This window comes from Clytia hemisphaerica, unplaced genomic scaffold (assembly GCF_902728285.1).
Source record: "Clytia hemisphaerica strain Z4C2 unplaced genomic scaffold, Clytia hemisphaerica genome assembly, whole genome shotgun sequence".
In the NCBI taxonomy this organism is placed as follows: domain Eukaryota; kingdom Metazoa; phylum Cnidaria; class Hydrozoa; order Leptothecata; family Clytiidae; genus Clytia; species Clytia hemisphaerica.
The window spans coordinates 90,426-106,765 of NW_027103635.1; the positions used below are offsets into that span (position 1 = coordinate 90,426).

The 16,340-nt window shown below is 33.2% G+C and overlaps 2 long non-coding RNA genes across 2 annotated transcripts; both read right to left on the reverse strand.

Moving 5' to 3' along the window:
• Nucleotides 1–4,838: 4,838 nt before the first annotated feature.
• LOC136802720 (uncharacterized) lies at nt 4,839–5,941 on the reverse strand. Its single transcript, XR_010846048.1, has 3 exons — nt 5,810–5,941; nt 5,562–5,610; nt 4,839–4,948 (listed from the first exon to the last, which is right to left on the reverse strand). It is a non-coding gene; the product is annotated as an uncharacterized lncRNA (long non-coding RNA).
• A 3,453-nt stretch (nt 5,942–9,394) lies between these two features.
• LOC136802714 (uncharacterized) lies at nt 9,395–15,655 on the reverse strand. Its single transcript, XR_010846043.1, has 4 exons — nt 15,586–15,655; nt 10,858–10,947; nt 9,982–10,093; nt 9,395–9,722 (listed from the first exon to the last, which is right to left on the reverse strand). It is a non-coding gene; the product is annotated as an uncharacterized lncRNA (long non-coding RNA).
• Nucleotides 15,656–16,340: the final 685 nt, after the last annotated feature.

Consider the following 16,340-nt stretch of genomic DNA (forward strand, 5'->3'; position numbering starts at 1 on the left):
TTTCGTTCCATCTAATCGTTTTTCAAATGATACCATATAATTTTATGATTTACTCCTGTTATATGTAATGACTTCATCGGAAGATGGGCCAGTCAAATCAAAGATTTTTTTTTTTTTTTTTTTTGTAAAAATATAGCATTCTTCATATAAAAAGGTCGCGCGTAAGCCTTTCGTCTGACGAATACTGGGAAGCAGTGCCAAATCCCACTTAGGAGGTACTCTATAATTCTCAATGAAAATTATTAGTTTTCTTCGTATATCAGTGTTTGGCTAGAAATATATAGTTTTTGCCAATAAAATGTCCACATTCGAGATTCACAAAATGACAATGACAACAGATCGCAAACATCGGTGAAAACAGATAAAGGAATTATGTACAAGATCTACCTCGAAATTTGCACTTAGCCATCTCCAAGACAAACTTTTAACAGGGTTATATGAATTAGTGTCGAAGATTCAACATGGGGTTACATTTTTATTGCTTAGTTATTAATCTGAAGATCAATTTATGCGTCATTTAGTCATTAAGTTAAATAACAAGTCATAGTTCTGGTTCAAATCTTTCAGATATCAATCTTATAAAAAAGTATCAAATGTTTTCAATATTTATTTGCTGACAATCCGTAAATATGAGCTGACAGTAGTAAATCGATTCTCGTCTATTTTATTTTGTACACCCCTGTCTCAGTGCCCCGGTGGCATGATTTCAGTACATGATTTTTTTCAGTACATGGTTTCAGTACATGATTTTTTCCTACGTCACTGCAGTAATCAAATTTTTATTGCACTCATTTGTAATCATCCTAAATGGCTTGGGAATTCAAGAACTGTTTTTTATTGTCGCTGTTTTTATTCAATTTATATCTCAATTCACAAATGAGTACAATAAAAATTTGATTACTGCAGTGACGTAGGAAAAAATCATGTACTGAAACCATGTACTGAAAAAAATCATGTACTGAAATCATGCCACCGGGTCACTGAGACAGGGGTGTTTTTGTTGTTATTATCATCATTATTTTTACATAGTATGAATATTGCATATGTCCGAAAGTCATTTTATCCCCGATATTCTACAAGCAAGGATATATTCCAATCTGACCTGCCGTTTTGTCATTTTCTTTAAAATTATGTTAGTTCAATTTTTTTTTTTTTTTTTTTTTTTGAGAACTTATAAAGGAAATTATCAAACTATAAAAGTAAGAGGTTGATGATTTTATCCGCCGAAAAAGAATCAGACCCACATTTTATGTCTACATATTTCTTCAAGTGGCAGTAGTTATTCCTTTTAAATCACATACGAAATCATGTCTTTCTGGCTCGAAATGTATTATTTTAAGCATTTTGATAGGAAAATTCCGAACAATAATTCGATTTTGAAAAGTGCACATGTCTGGGACATCTAACCGTACAGTTTTAAGAACAGTGAACAAAAAGAACGAGATCTAGCTTAACAAATTAAATTTTGATGTCAAAAGGATTTTGAGAGTGCAGTCTACTCTCAAAGTTCTTGAGAAATCAGCTTACCTATCACCAAAAATAAAGACGTCTTCACACATCTCCTCTGTTTGCAAACTACAGCCTTTATGATGACCATTTTAAAAGGACATTTCGATACAGTATCTCATTTTAAAACTTCTCAAAGAAAGAAAACTTAATGTGTTTTAGCAGGTTCGATGAATCTAAGCCCAGCTAGAAACGAAGAGTAATATCTGATCCCCTGTAAGATCAAAACAAACCCATATACTTAACTTTTGCCCTTGTGGTCTTTCTTATGTATGGATGTCTTTCTTCTATCATGGACACTGTCTGTTCCTTACATATTGTTCCTTCCCTGTTCATCATTGGTGTTGGATGGGTTTGTTTTTCAATTAACTTTTGCTAGAGTTTGCAAGAAGTTACTAGTTGAGAGCTTGCCGACGTGTGAATAGCATCACTCAGAACACCCTTTTGAATTGCACGCTTCTGATCTTTAATTTTCGGAACGCAAATTAAAACCAAAATCGACATTTTATCCGAAACCGTAAATAAATTCATATATTATTTTCTATACATGAACATCGGAGCTGGATGGGTTAAAATCAACCTTCTTATTCCCAAATATAATTTTTGCTGTTGAAGAATTCTCATTCAAACAATCTTTATAACGTTCTGTTTACAATAGCGGCTACCTATCAAAGTTTTTCAAAGTCGCTCTCGAATGTCCAGCCACGATGGCAAGAAAAGACGGCTAAAAAGATCTAAAAAATAATTCTTCTAAGCTATTTACTTAATTTTGGTTAAAAATTGCAATGCAATGTTGTCTTTTTTCTCCTCTATCTCTTTCATAAAATGAAAATCGTATCATTATTTTGGCAGCTACCTTTCTTTCTTTAGAGTTTTTTATATGTATAGTGATTTGCTGGATTGGGACACGCAGCGTGCGACGTTACGCATATAGCTAGTTCCATTTATATTAATAAGGTATAAGTATTTAAGTATACCAAAATGTTAATAGAAAAGCTTACCTTATTAAAGAAAACGGCTGGTACCCGATCTCCTTAGACATCCCTATCCTGTCCCTTTGTAACATGCATAATATTCACTGGGTGAAAACCGAAATTTCCAGTTCATTGGAAATACCAAAAAATACCTAAAAATGTCTGGAAATCTCACTTTTTTTGGTATTTCCGAAGGTATGGAAATGTCAAATTCTCAAAATTTGGAAACGCCACTATGTGACATTCGCTAAATTCCCAGACTTTTAAATGTCAAATTTCCTGATCTTTTTTTATGTTTTAAAATTCATCTTTTTTGGGATTTCTTGAGGAATGGAAATGTCAAATTTCCCAAATTTGGAAACCCCACTATGTGACATTCGCTAAATTCCCAGACTTTGAAATGTCAATTTTCTTGATCTTTTTCATGTTTTAAATTCATCTTTTTGGGGATTTCTTGAGGAATGGAAATGTCAAATTTTCCAAATTTGGAGACGCCAATATGTGACATTTGCTAAATTCCCATAACTTGGAAATTTCATATTTCCTGGTATTCCTTATAATTAAAAGTCGTCTTTAATAGGTTTTAAAAAGCTTCAAATTACTATGTGAGGAAAGATGACCATAAAATCTTCGTTAATCTAATCATTTTACCAACTTGACGCTACAAGGATACAAAAAATGGCAAACCAACAAATAATACATAACATTAAATATTTATTTAACATGTTTCATTTCAAAGCACAAAGATAAAAAAAGCTATGATATTGTATAAAAAATCCATCAAATCCACCATCTCACCATCAATCAAATTCCTGTCGAGTCTAGTTATTAGAACCTTGCATACAGTATTTGAAATTTTGTGTATAATAATCTGTTGAGTGTATCATTAAAACTGTGATTTCTGAGATTTCCGATGAATGTTTAGTTTACCCATTCTACAAGTTTATGTCTGGAGCGAAGGAGATATGAGTTTTAATTAAGTTTTCAAGCCAATGATCTGAATGGTAAAGTCTGTCATTCTGAAGCGTAATGTATCAATACTCTGTCCATTGGAAATCCAAAAGAATTCAATTTAATTTACCGACTGCAACAATATTTCTTCGAGCAAAGGCTTCAATTAAAAGTCTTGAAGGTACAGTAAAATGATTCCATGGTTGCGTTGTTTGTGACTGAATTTGTTTCCATTTCAAGTATTGTTTTTTCTGAAAAGAAAATCAAAACATTAAATGATAAGAAAATATATAATTTTACAAGTTAAAAATTCATAACCAACACACAACTTCATCTTACAAAGAACTTTCGAGAAAAATAACAAAATAAAATCGAAATTTTTCACATGTTCGCTCAAAAGTCACATGATTAAATACTCACATATAATTGGCTCAACACTATGTTTATTGATTTAAGATAATAAACCACATTTTTCTTTCTTTCGCTCTCTTTTGTTGAAAATAATAAACAAATCTAATATGCGATTTACGTCATAGCAAAGATAGTTCAAATAAAGTCTTAAGGAGAGCAATTACTTCCATATAAGGAATAATAACAGGAAAGAAACACTTTTTATTTGAATATATTTTATTCAACCTTCTTTGTTAGAAAAACTTTGAATTTTCGACCGTTTTTCACAAAATTTGCTGAGTCGTGACCAACATTTGAAAGAATCTTTTTCCATTTTTGTGATCTTAGGACTTCTCTGAAAAATTGGTGAAATTCATACCCTTTACATGTCATACAGTGTGCATTTTCCTCAATATTTCAACCCTTTATAGCGAAAAATCTTTTTAAGAATCTCTGAAAATTCATCTTTAGTCTTTCTAGCGACTAAAAATTTGAAATTTCCTGAACTTTGAAAAGCGCTATAAAATGTGAAATTTCGAATTTTGAAAGATGTGAAAATATAAACCTTCAGATCTTTTTGTAAATTAAAAGGTCAGATTTTGAAAATTCAGGAAATACGACTATTTTTGTGAAAACTTCAGGAAATATGACATTTTGAAAAATTTGGGAAAGTTATCTTTCATGGTCTTTCTGACATTGCAAAATTTCGGATATCTTGACATTTGAAATTATGAGAAATGTCACCTTTTTTTTTTTTGGAAATCTTGGAAAGTTCATCTTTTAAATGTTTCTTACGACTTAGAAATCTCACATTTCCTGAATTCTAGAAGACCATAAAATGTGAAATTTCGAATTTTGAAATATCCGAAAATATCAGCTTTCAGATCTTTTTGTAAATTAAAAGGTCAGATTTCGAAAATTCAGGAAATACGACTTTTTTTTATGGAAATTTCAGGAAATATGACATTTTCCAAATTTGGAAAATTCCTGAAGACAGCTTTTCACGCAGTGATTACACCAATTTCCACCAGCATGCTCGGAAAGAAGTTTGAACTGTAATTGTACACTCCATTCAGTGGAAAGAATGGGAATGAAAAGAAGTAAATTGTTCTTCTGTAATTCTTTGGCTGAAAGATATATTGAAAGTGTTATGTACATGAGGAGGGTCCCCAGCTGGCACACAACGTTGTTTCAACACGTTCAACTCGCGTTTTATGGACGTTGTTAACATTAGATAAACATCAAAACAGCGTTGTGTGCTGCTGGAGTTATTCAGGCAAAATTTGATAATAGAATGTGTCACTTGTCAGGGGTAACGAACCTTTTCAAATCAAAAAAGATTTCTTGTGGATACCCCCTGGAAAATGAAAATTTTTTCAAAAAAAACCCATGGAAAATTTATTAGAGATCGCATTTATTTTAGGTGCACAAACTCTCGCAAGCAGAAATAACTTTCGCGATCGAAAAATTGTAAAATGGACAACATTTTACTTTTGCGAATTTAAAGAAAAAATATTTTTAGCGATCATAAACTTTTCGCGAATCGTACGATAAAAATGAGAATAAACCTTTGCAAATATCCTTGTTTAGAATTTTCAATGACTTTTACTTTCGCGAAAATTCGCAAAAATCACAAAAAATTTTTGCTCGCGAAAGGTTTTTCTCCTAAAGTATACTGTGTGTCCCGAATAAAAGTGGAAAATTTTAGGTTTTGACATTTAAAATAACAGGAATACATACCTTCACTGATTATGGTGGTTGGTTGAATACCATGATCATTCACTGGAATCTGAAAAAAAATCAAAACTCTTTGCACACTATTTTGTCTTTGAACGAAATAATTTATCGCCTTATAGACTGAGATTTTACCAGAAAAATAAACTTCAATTGTTTGGCTCTGGTATGACTCTACTATTAAAAAAAACTTTCGTCAATGAGCAATTTTCATTTTTGAGTCTTCCTTGTTCACACTTTGTAAGGTAACTTACCTTTTTCCTGCATTTTGAAGTGGTTGTGGGTGCAACGACCAGCAATAACAATAAAAAATGTTGTAATTTTCTTTCTCGAAAAAAAAACATATCCTTTTTTCTGCGCCAATTAAATATTCTAAGATAGTTTGAAAAGAAGAAGATTTCGTCTTGAAAAAGTATTACTAAGTGAAGAAATAAAGACCAAGATTTTTGTTTGACGAAATAAAGCCCAATTTATCCTTGAAAACCCACAAATATTTTGAATATTATTCAATCAAATCAGTATTACATTTTTATATACATAAAATCTGAAGAATATAAATATTATCACTTTTGCCCCAGGGAGTACTGTGAAAAGCACAGGTCGAAATCATATATCGACGCTGTGCCGACCAATCTAGATTCTATTCAGCGCGCAATCAACGCAGACAAAAGTATCCATGACGACCATCCAAGATTTTGGATGAAGTTCAAAGTTGAAATTTTTATTCCCGTCGCTGAAAACACAACTAAAAAATACAACCAATGCTTTTTAAAAAAGTCAGTGATAGAGAATCATAACATAATATCTGTCTATTATTTCGATTCAATTAAAGTGACATTTCCATAATTAATAGTTTAGTAATTACTGTTCTACATTTGGGGATCATGTAAAAGATTTCTTTCGAAAGAAACTCACTTCAATTAAATTTGGAGGTTTCTGGGGAATTCGTTAATAGTAAACTGCATACTGATACAGTCTGCTAGACATTAATAAGGTAATATTTGCTCTTCATCTTTGATTCTTTCTACAGTGATTAGATTGACACATGTGCGATAAAATTTCTATTATTGGTCTTCAGAGGTTAATATATTCTTTGAAAAATCAACCTCTGATACTCAGGGTACCCAGGAGTCTTTGATGAGGCTATTGGCTGTTTTTTCTATTTTTGCCCCCGCAGGAGCGTAGCGACAAGGAGGCACTCATAGTTTCACGCATAGATATTGGACTGGAATCTCGAAATTTTGTTGTTTGTTTTGTCGCACAACCATCTCCGTAGTTAGTCTCTTCTATTAGCATTGTTACATATTACATTTTATTAGTTTTGATTTAGCATTGAATAGCTGAAGCGAGTGTTATAAATGCAAATTATAAAAGTGCATGCTTTAACACAAATTACAATGCTATTTGTGCAAATCAAAACAAACAAAATGGCAGACTGGTTATAATGATGAGCTGATTCATTGACTGGAAAAGGTGTTTTGTATGTCAAATTTTGCAAATTTTATTTCTTGTCTTTGAAACTGAATACTAACTACTGTAATTTAGTCAGAATTTCACTTCAGCAATGATTTCAATTATTTTTCCGGAATGTTTAAAGAAATTTGCTCAAGTTTTCAAATGTAAATTTGATATTTTTGTTTAAACTCTAAATTATCTTTTTCTGTTATTTTATTAAAAACTACCTTTATTGTTTATAGAGCTTCTTGAGCTTTAAATAGCATCATATGGTCGTAACTCAAGAAGCTCCTTCTTAACTTAGTAAAACAACCGGCAAAGTACAAAAAAGTTGAATGTACGCATATGTTGAATCCAAACGTGGTTTAATGAATGTTGAATGTCAATCAAGGTAAACAAACTTTTTCTTTTGGTCTTCAAAATAGATTTACCTCACTTAGAGGAGGCCCCCCCCCCCAGCGGACCCTTAATTCACGCAATCACGCAATTTCTTTTCGAAATTTACGCATTCGCTCAGATTTTCCTCGAGTTTCACGCAATAACCCAATTTTTCGGGAAAAATCGGGGAAACATTGGAAAATCGGGAAAACTGCTCATAATTGGTGGAAAAAAGGGAAAATTCACGTACTCCACGCACAAAATAGCCCAGATTTCACGCATTCACGCAATCAAAAAGTACATTTTCATGTTCACGCAAGTTTTTTCAATTCACGCATTCACGCATTTTTTTTTTCAATTTTCACGCATTCACGCAACCGAAAATGCCCATTCACGCAATCACGCAAACCGCTGGGAGGGCCCCTTAGAGTGCTTTCACTATTTTTTCAGTGTGGTAAATCTATTTCAAAAACCTGAAAAAAGTTTGTTTACATTCGTTTAACTTTACATGCGCACGTTCAAATTTTCATGCAGTTGTGATAGCCTATATAACTTACGTTCCAGTAGTTTGGTGAAATGGCTCCAATTCTGGCTTTCCAAGTTAGGAGGGAACTTAGCGAAGGCATTTAACGGTGGTTAAGGTACACAAACAGTCATACAGAAACACCATAAAGTGAAAGTATATAGCTATAAACTCAAAAAGTTTAGCTTCCTGAAGGCACGTCTCTTCATTGGTTGCACTGCGATCATCTTAATGGCTTCAATCTTTTCAGCTTGGAGAAAAGATTGCATCCTGAAAAAGTACTATGCACTTGAAAAAAATTTGGCGCATTTCAACTTTTCTCGACTGTGTGCATCTGAATGGACCACAATGGCATTCCTTTATTTTTAAATATTTCCTTTGAGAAGGAAATATTTGTTAAAACGATAATTTTTCTTCTCCTCCAAGTCTAACGTCGGTTTTGGTCAATTTCGTGAGTTTTTCAAGTCTCCTGTTATGCTCAACGTCTGTTTGATCATTTTTTATGATAAAAAATTTAGATAAAATTTACAGTACTATAAAAAATTTAATGAGAATGACAGGATTGTTTCAGATTCATCCCTTCAAAAATTCAGAAAATAAGTATTTGAAAATTTTCAGAATTTTTCAACCATTTTCAATCAAGACTAGTACCCCCTTAGGACCAAGAAGATGATTTATATTGCTCGTCATCTTTTAATCAAAAAAGCTGTATATACTTCAAAGCAGACAAAATTTTCTTCTTTTTAAAAATCTGTTATAATTTATGATTCCATCCTCGTGTATAAAAGGCCTTAAAGAAAGATGAAAATAAACGATACTAGGAAAACTGAACTAGCCAAGTTTTCCGAAGAGCAAACTTTTCACGATGAGGCCAGCCTAAATCTAAATATTCATTCGTATTTTTGAAGATCTTAAAGGCTCAAACAATAGTAAATACATACACTCATATTGGCAATTTTGGGTATTTTAACTTTTTTCAGAACTTAAAGATCTTTTTTCCCCTCTTCAAGTTTACCACTTGACCTTATTTAAAGACACCCAAGTATCGGAGACCCAGTCAGATATGCTCCAATGAACAATCCGCTAAACATTGCCAAAAATGGCCTAAAACTAAAGCTTGTTTTGTCTGCCATTTTCATGGACGATTCAAGTGTTATAAGCTATACAGCGTTGAAAAGAAAATTCCGAGTCTCAAAAATTTAAAGATTGCTTTTTTGAAATAATGGAAGGTAGATATCGTATATCAACTCCCAGAACATTCCACTAAGATATATTGCAAGTAATTTTTCTCCCATGTTCAAATGTTATGAAAATTTTATAATAGAATATTATCGTCGTTTAATTGGCTTATTTTCTGACTGACATCATGTTTAACCACTAGAAAGGCTTCAATTTATTTAAAAACATTTATAACTTTATAACGCTTGAACGTTTATATTCTTAAAAATTTTGTTACATTAGTCAAATAAACCAAGATTCTAAATGAATTATTCAAACAAAAGTTGTTCTGTATATGATGTTTTGAAAAATTGTCGATTATTTCATTAAGTCAAATCTTAAGACGTCTGACAAAGACGCCGTTCCTTTTGCAGCCGTTTCTCCCATATTTGCATCTCTTACGGCAAGCTTTGACACATTTGCTGCGGAGGAGACAATATCGTCGATTGCCAGCTCTCTTGCACGAGGAACGCTTTGGTCTTCCACAGCCCGAGTAAGTGATTTTGCACGGCATCACGCGAGCTTTCAATCTGCATTTATCAGCCACGTGACATTTCGTGGATAGTGAAAATCTTCGAGAACAAACTTTGCACCTGTATCAAAAATTAAAGTATTATAAGATTTCAATCGAGATTTTAACTACTCATACAATATAAATTATATTGTTTTCTTTCGAAAAGTCAAAAATTTGTAGTTTGAAAAAAATTCTATTTTTCGAGTCGTTGTGGTAAAAAACAACGATCCTCATTCTCAAATTCCACTACCCCACTCCCTAAAGAAGGGGCCAAAGCAATGTTCCCAACCTCAAAGACCAGTACCATATTTCTATAATTCAGGAGGAAAAAGGCTTACTTTTTGTAGAAACCACACTGGATATTTGCTCCTCGACGTCTACATTTTCGTGACACTTTCTTTGAACATTTGTTCTTTCTAGGACGGGGGCATCCATGTAATGGGTCTTCAACTAAAAGCAAAAAGCAAAGAAATAATCACAGTAGAATCACTTTTATCGAACCTCGTCTGTCTCTCCAAATGTCTGTTTTCTTGTCTCTAATAATGTCTTACGAAACTCACCCTACCGATTTCATGTATCGGAGGATATCGAGGGCGACGGTAAGTGAAATCGATACAAAACAAAGTCGATATTCGATGTACGGCTCTATATCGCTTTTGCTCACTTAAACAGACGACAGTATTTTGGTGTTTTTACCGTCGTCGAGCAAAGCGGACAGTGATTTTGGAGGCATGTCAACTTTGCTTTATACTGTCCCACTCGATTTATCTCGAATACATAAACTCGGTAATGTCTTACGAACCTCACCCTATAACCTTTCGAACAAATTTGTGTTCCCCGAGCGGTTCCGATTTGGAGACTTCACTGTGTTTTTATCAATCAATGAGGTCAGGATACAGTCGACGTTCTCTAAATCGATTTCAAGGGGAATTGGAGAATCGATTTCAAGAGGAATCTTTTAAAATTGAGACACACGCTTTTTTAGTAAGAATCAGTCAGTATTGGATGTTCTAAAGTATTTTAAATGTTCCCAAAGTGTTCTTAATACGCTTATTCTATTTTACTTAAAAACTTAAAGGGTTTAAAATCTGTTAAAATCATTCCTTGTGATTTCTGAAATTTGAGGCAAATGATTATTTGTTCTTAATTTGTTCTTAGGTTTTGGCCAATTTTAAGCCTCACGCTCTTATAAAAAAGCGGGTAATAGGGAGTACCTTCATCTTGAGAGCCATGTACAGCCATATCTTCTACATAATCTTCACCATTATCTAATGGAAATTCTTCATCAGAAATTTCATATTCGCCTAGATAAAAACAGAAATAATGTAATAAAATAATGAATTACAGACAGATAACGTTTTTGCAGTGTTATTTGACAATGTGAATGTAACATGGAAACCAAACCTATACCGTAAGATCGGGTAACTTGCATATCAGTGGAGGCTAACATGCATAGCCCTCAAATTAATGACCCGGCTGGTCATTAAAATAGAAAATTAAATAAAAAAAAAATCTTGATGGCTGCGATGAAAGCCAAGAGTAGAAAGATTTTCCAGAACTTCATCTTTGCTCATTCGAATTTAGCCTGGATATCCAAGCTCAAAATTTAAGAAACAAGAATCGCAAAATTGCGACTAAATATTTCCTTAAAAATGAAGGTCATTATTGACATATATAAAAAAGCACACATAATAAAGTATATATATTTGTCCAGAAAGAACTGGCATGTTGTTTGCTTTGATTTGGTGTTTAAAAATATGTACTTATCAGTCCTAAAAAAAATACATGAATTGAATTGAATATAATGAGGGCAATAAGTCTGGTTAAATGTTACTTCATTCACAAGATTTAAGGATTACTGAAAAAATACTTCTGCAGATGAACTAAACTCAAAAACTAAAACTTTACAATAAATTTACATTACGACAAAGTAAAAATCTATCTTTAATAGCAACAAAGAAAAAAATGTGGCTCAAAGTTTTAAAGCATTTAAATAGCTTGTAAACAGTAGACCTTTTTTTAAAGAGGCAGCCATATTGAATAATTATGTACTCCAGCATAACAATGATACAGCCATGCATAATTACTGTATCATGCATATTACAAGAAACTTCACTCTCCCCCGTAAAAAATGGTAGGTAAACATCCAGTTCTCATAAGAAAACCCAGCAGAGAAATGGTAGGTAAAAAACTCCTTTTAATCATAACTTCTTTTCCTCTTGATGAATTTTTGTGAAATGTTCAGGAGAAATACATAAAATTGTCATTAATATCATGTTCAAACATCTAAAACATTCTCTTTAAAGGAAGGAAAAAAAATGGCAATGTTTACATTTCTCTAACCTTCCAGCCACAGTACTAAAGTGAGCATTTTTACCTACCGCCTCTACGGTGGAGATGGCGAGACTGTTAAACGGTGTATTCCAACAAACAACAATCAATATACCGTAACAGGATCCCACGGTGTAAACATTATCAACCAACAAAACCCACACCACCAAAATTGTAAAAATAAGTCAATATAATTTCTATCAACAATTTCTCGTAAAATGTTTTTTTTCCAACATTCTGACTGTCTGATACCAATCATGGCTGGAGTCATCATGTGTAAGAGTGACTGTCTGATACCAATCATGGCTGGAGTCATCATGTGTAAGAGTGACTGTGTATAACAACAAAAGTTTATTGAAAATCATCCCACTGTCATGGTGAAGCTAAAGATTTATCAACCAAATAAAACTGACGCCAAGTCAAATCTGTCGCTTAAAAATTTCCATGAAAATTACAATCGAAACTTATCTCATAAAATGCTTTTTTCAACATTCTGGAGGTGTTCAAAGTTAGAGGTATCATATGTAGAGCCAATCAATACATGAAAAGTCATTTGCTATCCCATTTGCCATGAGATATACAAGTCAAGAAATCAAACAATAACCAACAAATCATGTCTCTTCACTTTCATGTCACATCGTGTTTATATGGGGTAACCAGAAAGTCAATCCACAAGAACAGCCATCTTCCTTTATTATGGAGTGTTCCAAAACTATTGGTAGGTTGTTTGGAAGTAAAGAAAACCACACAGTTTGATTTATTTTAAAGATTTAACTTGGTGAAAACAAACTGCATCTTTCTAGCAAAAACTCATGTTTCAACCTGCTACACAACAATTGCCAGTCGGGTCTGCTACTAACATGTAATAGTTTTATTATTATAACCGGGCTTGAGAATCCGTGAGGAACTTGTAACATATATTATATATATAGTTTATCAGTCGACTCGAATCATGATACATTACTTATACTTCACTGGGTGCATTTTTCGCTGTGAAATTAAAAACGGGCGTCAGTCAGGGCGTACGGAAGGCGTTTTGACACGGGAAATTATGGAGAAAGCCCGTTTTAATAAATATTTCCCTTTTGGAAAACGGGAAATATTTAAAAACAAAATTTACCTCAACATACAAAGTTCTTAAATTATAGAGCTTGGTCTCCCTAGAGAATGAAAGTGAAAACCCATGTTTCCTAGTCAACCCAGGGCAGCAAAACAGAAATTAATAAAAAGCAGTCTTCCAATATCTAAAACTATTTAAAACATCCAAAGATTACACCAAAGTCCATAAAAAAGTTTGCATGCATTATCATGACCAACCATGTTTTCTTGGAAAATGAACTTGCCTCTGTTTTCTTCTTTTTCATGTTTTCATGTAACAGAAAGCCCTATCTTCACTAGCAACTGGAGGGCTATCCTATTTTTGCTTTAGAATTGCTCAACACCGTGTAGATTGGTCCTTACGGCTTTAACGAAGTGAGCGCAAGCAAGCGGACTGCATTCTCATATGAGAATGCAAAACGCTCTAGGGAGACCAGGCTGTAAATCAGAACATAAAATATCTAAAACTAGACTGTGAAATAATTTACAGCCTGGATATCCAGGCTAATTCGAATTCTCCTCTGTTGAAAACTTCAAGAATGATTTTATAAATCGTTTGCGTAGAGAAGTGTAAATTATAGATAAACAGCTTTTTGAAAACAATGGAAATATGGCTCGGCATATACCAGGTCCTTTGCCCTTAAGGGAGTTTGTTTTGGTTAATGGATTTATTTTGTTGTTGATAAAGAAAACTACTTATACATAATTAGCGTGGTGTGACGTGATTCTTTTATTTTGAATCTAATTATGCGTAAAATTAGGGGCTTTTATTTTGGGAACACTTCGTTCAGACCAAAAGATAACTATATTTTTCTTGCTCAGAATTTCCTAGAAATTCTAATGATATAATGCATCATTAGATAAAACGCCTGAATGAAAGAAAGTAAGAAATTAAGTCTGCTTTTCCCAAAGCTTGACCAAACTTTCTCGAAACAATTAAGTATCATTGTGATGAGAATTTTCCAGGCAACAAAATAGTGGAAAATTTGTCATTTCACACTGAAAGTTTGAATAACAATCTTTCAAAAGCAAAAAAGCGTAAATCCATTTTCATGACACTAGTATATAGAAACAAGCCTATTTTTTAGGACGGGCCGTATATATAACTTAGATAAAACAAATTGTTTTCAATAGCACTTTGGGTAATCAGAGAAGCTGGTTTTCTATCCCAATCCATCCCAAAATTGTTAATTACTGTAATTGATTAGCCGTAATTTACATAATTTTAACATCAATCCCTCACGTCTTTTTTGATTTCCCTCCACTTATATTTTCTTTTGTATATTTTTTTGATCACATAGGGCGCGTTTACACTGGAAGGTTTCCATAATTAAATCCATAAAAATTAAACAAAGAGATTTATGAGGGATGAATACACTGGATTTTTACTGTTCTTTGTATGTTGACGAGATCTATTATAATAACATGTTATTGATTTTGCTTAAGGCCTCTTTTTTATTGAGAGTTCCGATATTGCCTGTGATTGGTTGATATTGATATTCATACATCCCTTTAAATCCATAAACATATTTGTTGTAATCGTTGTACCCAATACCCAGCTGTCACACAACGTTGTTTCAACGTTCATCTAACGTTATATGGACGTTGTGAATGTTAGATGAACGTTGAAACAACGTTGTGTGCCAGCTGGGTAACTGCATTCGTCATTACCAATCAACAACCCTTTTTGCACTGCTTCTATATTTTTCCTCAGTTCATTCGTGTTTTGACATCGCAAAGCTTTTTGTTCGTCGGCCCCGTTAACCAGGGGGGTAGATAATGTCATACGTTTTTAAAAGTTACTATTTTAAACTGGTTTGAGACCAAATCAAACCACAAAAACTATTATTCTTCCCAATTAGATATCGTTTTAAGGTGTTTTGAGGGTGTAAAAAGTGAAAAATTTTCTTCGTCGCTTAACCATGGTGGGCGACATTTTTTTCCAAAATGTTGGCCCCTTCACTCAAAATGACTCGCCGGGGCCCATGTTGTTCATTGCACCTTGGTTTATGCATGGTTTATGCTTCCTTGATAAAATCTTTTGTTTTAAAGGTTGATCCTACCCTACCTTTAAGACAAAAGAGCTTGTGACTTTTAATTTAGAAAAATCAAATGAAAGTGACAAAGCAATGCAGTTAACTGTTTGTTGCATGCACGCTTCTATTGTAAAACATAAATCAAAGGTTTTATAACTACAGTTTTACTAAGGAAATCTTCCAGTGTGAACGCGCCCATAACTACCTAAATTAATTGATTTAATACTTATGAGCTAGGGTGGGTTTACATCTTTAGAAAAGAATCGATTAACACTCCCTTTGTCGATAACAATTCATAACATAAACGAAACAAAAGCTCTAAATCACTTTTACGAACACAATCGATCTTCCCCTCAATATTGTCATTGTTACAAGAGGTAGGTTTGGGAACCTCATAAGACAAAGGACGTAACGAGGAGAAGTTCCATTAAGATTTGAAAAGTTCAAATTCAGTTCAAATGAGTAAAAAATACGTACATGATTTCGATGGTGGTGATTACTACGCAAATGATTTTTGTCGAACAAGCTTTACTACGCAGCTTGAACTTGTATGGTGTAGATATGTATCAACGGTTGAATATACAAAAACCACATTCCGTGAAAAAAATTTAACCATAATGAGAGAGCTTAGAGAAAATCAATTTATGACTCAAAAAAGGAATCGTGTCATTACTATTGTATTTCTTAATCGATTTTCTCCTAGATGGAAACCCCCCCTGGTCTCTATTGTCCTTTTTATTAAACCAAAGAGGGTCGAATTATATTCTCATTTATACACCTTTTCAACCGTAGTCGCCAGGTCAGGCGCGTGCCACTTATTTTTTTAATTATCCCCCTAAAACTCGATCCAATCCTTTTTTGACACATTTTGTGGACTGGGACGGTTTTAGTAGGATAAAGCGGACAAAAAATGCCCACGATGGAATTGGCAGCACGGTCGAAAAGGTGTACACGTTTTTTTTTATTAGAACCTAGTTTATAAGAACATATAGGCTGAAATTCGTCGAAAAATTAAGAACATCTTAAGAACATGCCCAGCCTCAGTTTGGAAAAAATGACACGAAACTACAATTTTTTCCTCTTTTTAAGCAGTTTCAACCGAATTTAGGGGTGGATCTTCAAAAGTCGAGAGTCAAATATTGTCCAAATTTTGCCAAATTTAAGTGCTCTTTATTTTGCATGGTGTTGTTGATTTAGAGTAGTCTGAAAAATTAAGAACGCATTTTAGAACA